Here is an 8,767-nt window from a genome sequence, read left to right on the forward strand (position 1 = left end):
ACTGCACACAGGGAGGTTAAAATAACAGTGACCTCAGTCTTTATTAAGACACTCCAGAGTGAGGAACAGGCCTTAGGGGCTGGCTTATATACAGTGCTCCCAAGGGATGCTGGGATCCCTTGGGACTTCAGGGGTTGCGCTCCCTGGTGGCGGAACATGGAAGTGCCTGCTTTACAGATACACAACATTAATGACAATGTGCAGTCATTTATTTTTTGGCTATTTCTTCTTACCCCTCACTAGCCGCCTTGTGCATGTAACATGCCTGAAGCGGCGTCCAAGGGCATCGCTCCTTAAAAGGGGCGAAAGAAAGCGGCCACCAAAGAACGGGCCAAAGGCGAGAAGAAGCGCAGAAAGACCAGGAAGCAGAGCTACGGCATCTGCATTTACAAGGTGCTGAGGCGGGTCCACCTCGACACGGCCATGAGTGTCATCGACTCCTTCGCCAGCGACATCTTCGAGCGCGTCGCCTGCGAGGCCTTCCGCCTGATCCGCTGCAGCCGGCGGCAGACCATCTCCTCCCGGGAGATCCAGACCACCGTCTGCCGGCTGCTGCCGGGGGGAACTGGCCAAGCACGCCGTCTCCGAAGGGACGAAAGCGGTCACCAAATACACCAGCTGCAAATAGAGCATCTTGATCCTCCACCTTAAAAAAAAAAAAAAAATAATGAATCCCCCTCCCATCCTGAAGATCTGAGATCTTGGAGCTGCGCTCTTCTTGGTATTGGGACTGAAGGCTCCAATCACCGTCTCTCTTGTTCGCTTGTCGCTTTGAGTTCCTTTCTAGCCAAGCTTATCTTGAGAGTGCAATGAAAAGAAAGACTTGCATTTATATAGCACCTTTCACGACCACCAGACGTCCCAAACGCTTTGTAGCCAATGAAGTACTTTTGGAGTGTAGTCACTGTTGTAATGTGGGAAACGCGGCAGCCAATTTACGCACAGCAAGCTCCCACAAACAGCAATGTGATAATGATCAGATACTCTGTTTTTGTTATGTTAATTGTGGGATAAATATTGGCCAGGACACCGGGGATAACTCCCCCTCCTCTTTTTAGAAATTGTGCCATGGTATCTTTTACGTCCAGAGAACAGACAGGGCCTCGATTTAATGTCCAGAATGAAAGACGGCACCTCCGACAGTGCAGCGCTCCCTCAGCACTGCACTGGAGTGTCAGCCTAGATTTTGTGCTCAAGTCTCTGGAGTGGGACTTGAACCCACAACCTTCTGACTCAGAGGTGAGTGTGCTACCCACTGAGCCAACGGCCAACATGTAGCACTGCAAATGAAATACGATCAAGTAAAGCTCGTGGATATAATTGAAGATACCCAAGATGTTTTTGAGGTATGCATTTCAAACCCAGTTTCCTTGACTTTCTCTTATTTGGGGAAAAAAGAAAGTCTTGGATTTATATAGCGTCTTTCACGACCACTGGATGTCTCAAAAGGGACATATTCTCCTCTTTCCTGCCCCTATATCTTCACCTGCCTTATATCTAACCCAAGGCCGAGAGCCTGCTGCCAGCTCTCTGCCAGTGCTGGTAGAGGAGGAGTGCCAGAGGTCTGGTGTGACTCCCTCTACTGATCTTGCCCCTTCTTTCTCTGTCAGAAATGGATTGGGCCTCACTCAACCTCTCCCAGTGGCACCAAGATTGAGGTTGGGAGCGAGGGAGGTGACCATGTTCCCTCGGTAAATGGGTACAGTGTGGTTTGTACTGTGCCAAAATTGTTCTTTTGCAGCAGAGAATTAAACTGGTCAAGGCTGGAAATCAACTCTGGCTCTCTGCAATTATGTTTTAATGATTTACACCCTGTAGGAGCAAACTGATTGATTCACAGCTCCTGAAAAATGAATGCACTTTTGTTTTCTGAGGTCTAGCCAATTTGATCGGGGAATAATTTACATTTTGGATTTGAAATATTTGTGACCTTTTTAATCCCATTAACATTCAACCTTGAAGTGTGTTTTGTTTCAAAATAACCGGCTGTGACTGTTCTATAGCTAATGATTTTCATTGGCCAAGATGAAGAATGGTCTTCAATGGAATTGTAATTGATTAAGACAAAGGGGCAGCTGCTCTTGTACCTGCGCCCAAAGCTATTGGATGAGCCAGATGCAGCGAAAACAGGTAAAACAGACAAGGAGTTGCACTTGCTGCTAATAGCATGTGTTTACCTACAAAGGTCAACAAAACTCATGAACAACTTCAGAACAAAACTGATCTACTCCCCAAAAAACAAAAAGAACTGAGAAACAGCCTTTGGTTATAAGAACAATGCATTTATATAGCTCCTTCCACAACTTCAGGATATCCGAAAGCGCTTTACAGCCAATTAAGTACTTTTTGAAGTGTCGTCACTATAATGTAGGAAACGCAGCAGCCAATGTGAGCACTACAAGCTCCCACAAACAGCAATGTGATAATAACCAGTAAATCGGTTTTAGTGATGTTGGTTGAGGGAGAATTCCCCTGCTCTTTTTCGAAATAGCGCCATGGGATATTTTTTTGTGTCTACCTGAGAGGGCAGTACTGCATGGTCGACATATTTACCGAGGTGTACGAAAGCATGGGCCTTACGCTAAACATCAGCAAGACAAAGGTCCTCCACTAGCCTGTCCTTACTGCACAGCACTGTCCCCCAATCATCAAGATTCACGGCGCGGCCCTGGACAAAGTGGACCACTTCCCATATCTCGGGAGCCTCCTATCAACAAGAGCAGGCATTGACGACGAGATCCAACACCGCCTCCAGTGCGCCAGTGCAGCCTTCGGCCGCCTGAGGAAAAGAGTGTTTGAAGACCAAGCCCTCAAAACTGCCTCCGAGCTAATGGTCTACAGGGCTGTAGTAATACCCGCCCTCCTGTGTAGCTGAGAAACATGGACCATATACAGTAGACACCTCAAGTCGCTGGAGAAATACCACCAACAATATCTCCGCAAGATCCTACAAATCCCCTGAGAGGACAGATGCACCAACAGTAGCATCCTCAACCAGGCCAACATCCTCAGCATTGAAGCACTGACCACACTTGATCAGCTCCGCTGGGCAGGCCACATAGTTTGCATGCCAGACACGAGACTCCCAAAGCAAGCGTTCTACTCAGAACTCCTTCACGGCAAACGAGCCAAAGGTGGGCAGCAGAAACGTTACAAAGACACCCTCAAAATCTCCCTGATAAAGTGCAACATCCCCACTGACACCTGGGGGACCCTGGCCCAAGATTGCCCTAAGCGGAAGAAGCGTATCCGGGAGGGTGCTGAGCACCTCGAGTCTCGTCGCTGAGAGCGTGCAGAAATCCAGCGCAGGCAGTGGAAAAAATGTGTGGCAAACCACCCCTTCCCTCAATGACTATCTGCCCCACCTGTGACAGAGACTGTGGTTCTCGTATTGGATGCTCAGCCACCTAAGAACTCGTGTTCAGAGTGGAAGCAAGACTTCCTCGATTCCGAGGGACTGCCTATGATGATGATGGTGACTGCAGTGTCAGCCTAGATTTTTGTGCTCAAGTTTCTGGGGAGGGAGTTGAACCCATGACTTTCTCCCTCAGAGGCAAGAGTGCTCCCCATTGAGTCTCACACCTATAACTTGGTCATAATACCCTACGTAAAATTGAGGTCAACCAAAACTCGGCTGCCCGTGTCCTAACTCGCACCAAGTCCCGATCACCCATCACCCCTGTGCTCGTTGACCTACATTGGCTCCCAGTCAAGCAACGCCTCGATTTCAAAATTCTCATCCTTGTTTTCAAATCCCTCCAGGGCCTCGCCCCTCCCTATCTCTAATCTCCTCCAGCCCCACAACCCCCCCCGAGATATCTGCACTCCTTTAACTCTGCTCTCTTGAGCATCCCTGATTATAATTGCTGAAACATTGGTGGCCGTGCCTTCTGTTGCCTGGTCTCCAAGCTCTGGAACTCCTTGTCTAAACCTCTCCACCTCTCTTTCCTCTTTCAAGACGCTTCTTAAAACCTACCTCTTTGCCCTAATGTCTCCTTGTGCGGTAAGGTGTAAATAGCACTATATAAATACAAGTTAATTGTTGTTAAAATTAATGGACTATGACAAAGGTCACTGTTTCAATTTCCTTTTTTATTTAATTGGATTTTAGGAATTTTTTTAAAAATTGGATTTTGGGATCACATTCCACATTTCAGGTTGCTTTTCTGCAAAAACTGAAAGCTAATTGTCTCACTTATGATGTACAGAAATAGTTACAATGGGATGCTGCAAGACAGGAACTTATCACGACTTCAGCTGTGACAACCTCAATATCCCATTAGCTGGTATTATATGGGGAAAATCTGAAGTCCAAACTGTGCCAAACAAATTTTTGCAGTGGGGAAATTAGAAATTTTTGATGCAGGAAGTGAATTCTGATGATGTAAAATCTTGGTGATGGTGGTGATCAGGGGTGGATAATCTAGAGCATGTTGCCCCCTCAAGTGTATTTTGACTTTTGGCGTTCCTCTTACATTTGGAAGTGTATAGGGAGACGAGATTAAGGAGAAAGAAACCCAGAGAATATTTAGGGACTCCAAGAGACGGGGAGACCCAGATGCAGCTCGTCAACACCAAGGAGTATGACTGAAACCCGTTTGCTATCCTAATGTGCCTGGAGTCTAGGTTCTTGTATCATTCAAGATCAGTGTCAATTGTGCTCCGTGGGTCATCATCATCATAGGCAGTCCCTCGAAATCGAGGAAGACCTGCTTCCACTCAAAGTGAGTCCTCAGGTGACTGAACAGTCCAATACGGGAATTACAGTCCCTGTCACAGGTGGGACAGACAGTGTTTGAAGGAAAGGGTGGGTGGGGAGTCTGATTTGCCGCACGCTCCTTCCGCTGCCTGCGCTTGCTTTCTGCATGAAACTCGAGGTGCTCAGCGCCCTCCCGGATGCTCTTCCTCCACTTGGGGTATTCTTTGGCCAGGGATTCCCAGGTGTCAGTGGGGATGTTGCACTTTATCAAAGAGGCTTTGAGGGTGTCCTTGAAACGTTTCCTCGGCCCACCTCGGGAACCTATTGTCAGAAGGGCAGACATGAAAGACAAGGGTCAACACCGCTTCCAGTGCGCCAGCGCAGCCTTCGGTCGCCTGAGGAAGAGAGTGTTCGAAGATCAGGCCCTCAAATCTGGCACTAAGCTTATGGCTCAGTAGGTAGCACACGTGCCTCTGAGTCAGAAGGTTGTGGGTTCATAAATCTAGGCTGACATTCCTAGTGCAGTAATGAGAGAGTGCTGCACTGCTGGAGGTGCCATCTTTTGGATGAGACGTTAAACCGAGGTCCCATCTGCTCTCTCAGGTAGACGTAAAAGATGTTACGGCACTATTTCGAAGAAGAGTTAGGGCGATATCCCAAGTGTACTGGCCAATATCTATCCCCCAATCAACATCACAAAAGCAGATTATCTGGTCATTATCACATTGCTGTTTGTGGGAGCTTACTGTGCACAAATTGGCTGCCGCGTTTCTCACATTACAACAGTGACTACACTCCAAAAGTACTTCATTGGCTGTAAAGTGCTTTCGGTTGTTCGGTGGTCATGAATGGCGCTATACAAATGCAAGTCTTTATTTCTTTATCTGAGCTCGGTGAGAGCAAATCTACAATTTGGAGCTGAAGTGAAACACTCGACCGGTTTTATGGCATGAGTGACATTAACAGAAGAGGCTTCTCACACAACTGGCTGCTCTCAGCAAATATGTGGGTTCTGATCTGTGCTCTTTCGCAAAGTGTTCAGAAATATTGGTGAACATTTACAGATTGAAATGAAGGGAAGTGAGGGTTGTCAATATACATTTCCTGTACGTCCGAATGAGTTTTAAAAAAGAGTATTTACCAGTCGGTGGAAGTCAACAACAAGAAGTTGCATTTATATGACGTCTTTAACTTAGTAAGATGTCACATGGTGCATCACAGGAGCTTAATTGGACAAAAAGAGTCAGTGACAGGTTTATCCTAAATAGAATTTGGCATGTTTCACTACAAGGCATGATGCTGGATCAATTGTGAACTTTAAATCAGAGATTGATAGCTTTTTGTTAATCAAACATATTAAGGGACATGGGCCAAAAGCGGGTATGTGGAGCTAGGTTGCAGATCAGCCATGATCTCACCGAATGGTGGAACAGGCTCGAGGGGCTGAGTGGCCTCCTCCTATTCCTATAATCCCTAGCCAGATGGCAATGGGTAGCACTCAGGCAGACTGCAGTAAACATTACAGAATATTTGAATAACAGTTCGATTATCAGTTGGCGAGCAGCCACATTCTCAACCCACACTCCGTGCTAGCACCGACCTTTTGTACCAGGCGAGAGGTGGTTCGTCACATTGCAAAATAAATGAGAGGATAATTGATACCAGTGCAAGGCAGTGACGTACTGAGGGGGTTTAAATCACAAAGGAAAGTATAAGGGTGAAGCTCAAGTTGGTAACAGAAGTCACTTGAACTAATAGTGATCCAGAAGCCTGGATTAATAATCCAGAAAAAGTGAGTTCAAATCCTGCCATGGGTTTGAATTCAGTTTATATTTTATAAAAAAGACAAATCTGGGGAATGAGATGTTGGCATTGGTAAAAGCGAACGTTGCAAAACCTCAACTGGTTCACTTTAGGCCATCCTAGACCAACATGGTAGACTCTGAAGGGGCAGTGCAACAGGTCAAGGAGGAGACAACAAGGGATAAAGAAAGAAAGACTTGCATTTATATAGCGCCTTTCACGACCATCGTACGTCTCAAAGCGCTTTACAGCCAATGAAGTACTTTTGGAATGTAGTCGCTGTTGTGATGTAGTGAACAATAAATGCTGTTCTTGCCAGCATTCCCCAGAATGAATTAAACAAAAAGGGGGCTTTAGTGAGCATTTAATTTCTTTGGTAATTGATACAACTTAATATCAGCAATGGAAAAAGGTGAAATTCATTACTTGTAGAAACTTCAACAACTTGCATTTATATATCGACTTTGACGTAGTAAAACGTCCCAAGTTGCTTCACAGGTGTGTCATCAAACAATATTTGACACTAAGCCACTTAAAGGGATTTTGGGACAGGAAGCTTGGTCACAGAGGAAGGTTTTAAGGAGCGTCTTAAAGGCAGAGAGAGAGAGAGAGGTAGAGATGAGAAGCTTAGGGAGTGAATTCCAGAGTTTGGGGCCTTGGCAGCTGAAGGCACGGCCAACTATTCTAGAATAACTGTTTTTGGACAATATCTATTTTGAGTACAAATTTTATAAAAGATTGCCCTGAATAAGCAGTCGGCAGTATAACTAAGGAGTATGCCCTAGACATTGAGAGAAATCCGCACGCACTTTGTGCGAACCCACCTTCGAAAAGTTGCTCTCAAACGCTGTGGAGCTGTGCGCAGTGTGGTGGCCCACGGAGCCCAGGAGTGCACCATCATGTGTGAGCGAACCTGTGATCACGTGGGGTGGGCGGAGCTCCTTTCACTTCCTGACTCTTGGCCAATCAGGAAACAGAGGAGATTGCTGGTTTTCCCACAACTCATTATAAGAACGTAAGAAATAGGAGTAGGCCACTTGGCCCCTCGAGCCTCCTCCACCATTTAATAAGGTCATGGCTGATCTGATCATGGACTCAACTCCACTTCCCTGTCCACCCCCCTAAACCCTTTACTCCCTTATCGCTCAAAAATCTGTCTATCTCCGCCTTAAATATATTCAATGACCCAGCCTCCACAGCTCTCTGGCGCAGAGAATTCCACAGATTTCCCTCTGAGAAGAAATTCCTCCTCATCTCAATTTTAAATGGGCAACCCTTTATTCTAAAACTATGCCCCCTAGTTCCAGATTCCCCCATGAGTGGAAACATCCTCTCTGCATCTACCTTATCGAGATCCCTCATTATCTTATAAGTTTCAATAAGATCATCTTTCATTCTTCTGAACTCCAATGCGTATAGGCTCAACCTTTCTTCATAAGTCAACCCCTTCATCTCAGGAATCAACATAGTGAACCCTAAATTTTAAATAATTTATCAGCCAGAAATGCTATTTTATTAATGAATTACAATCATTGCAATAGTATTTAATACACAAACCAAGATTATAATACACACACCTATAATGACAGTCTCCTCTATTCGACTAACTAAATCCCTGGATTAGGGAAGGGGGAGAAACAGCCAGGGTCTCGCCTCTTAATTGTTGTTCAGTGACGCGCCCCCCCCCTCTATAGGGCATGTGTATGCACATCACTTGGTTGTGATTTTTTTTAAAAATCCCACCCAACCTCCAGTATTAAACCCCCCCTCCGACATTCGCTGCCAAACCTCACCCATGAATAATGGCCACTAGGACGAAGCATTAGAGGTGTAACTACTGTCCGTGGAACTGTACCCAGTAAGGCGTCAACCGTGTCTGAAGGAGAGAGGAGCATGTTGATGGGGCTGGGGATGGAATGCTAAAAATAATGGGTGCTTTTATAATGGTGCTATCTCCATTTCCCAAAGATTTCTCTGCCCCAGAGAGCTGTAGCGGCTGGGTCACTGAATATATTTAAGGCGGAGATAGACAGATTTTTGAGCGATTTAGGGAGTAAAGGGTTTGGGCAGCGGGCAGGGAAGTGGAGCTGAGTCCATGATCAGATCAGCCATTGAATGGCGGAGCAGGCTCGAGGGGCCAAATGGCCTACTCCTGCTCCTATTTCTTATGTTATTTTTATGAAGACATCCCCTTTTTTAGTAGTGGAATCAGGTGAAGGAATCTGAAGTGCGTTTAATCAATGATTTACTTGAAGCCGCTGAGTC

The 8,767-nt window shown here is 46.0% G+C and overlaps 1 pseudogene; it reads left to right on the top strand.

The window, feature by feature from the left end:
• Positions 1-261: 261 nt before the first annotated feature.
• LOC139226980 (histone H2B 3-like) lies at positions 262-628 on the top strand (annotated as a pseudogene).
• The last annotated feature ends 8,139 nt before the right edge of the window (positions 629-8,767 follow it).

This window comes from Pristiophorus japonicus, chromosome 16 (genome assembly GCF_044704955.1).
Source record: "Pristiophorus japonicus isolate sPriJap1 chromosome 16, sPriJap1.hap1, whole genome shotgun sequence".
Lineage (NCBI taxonomy): Eukaryota > Metazoa > Chordata > Chondrichthyes > Pristiophoridae > Pristiophorus > Pristiophorus japonicus.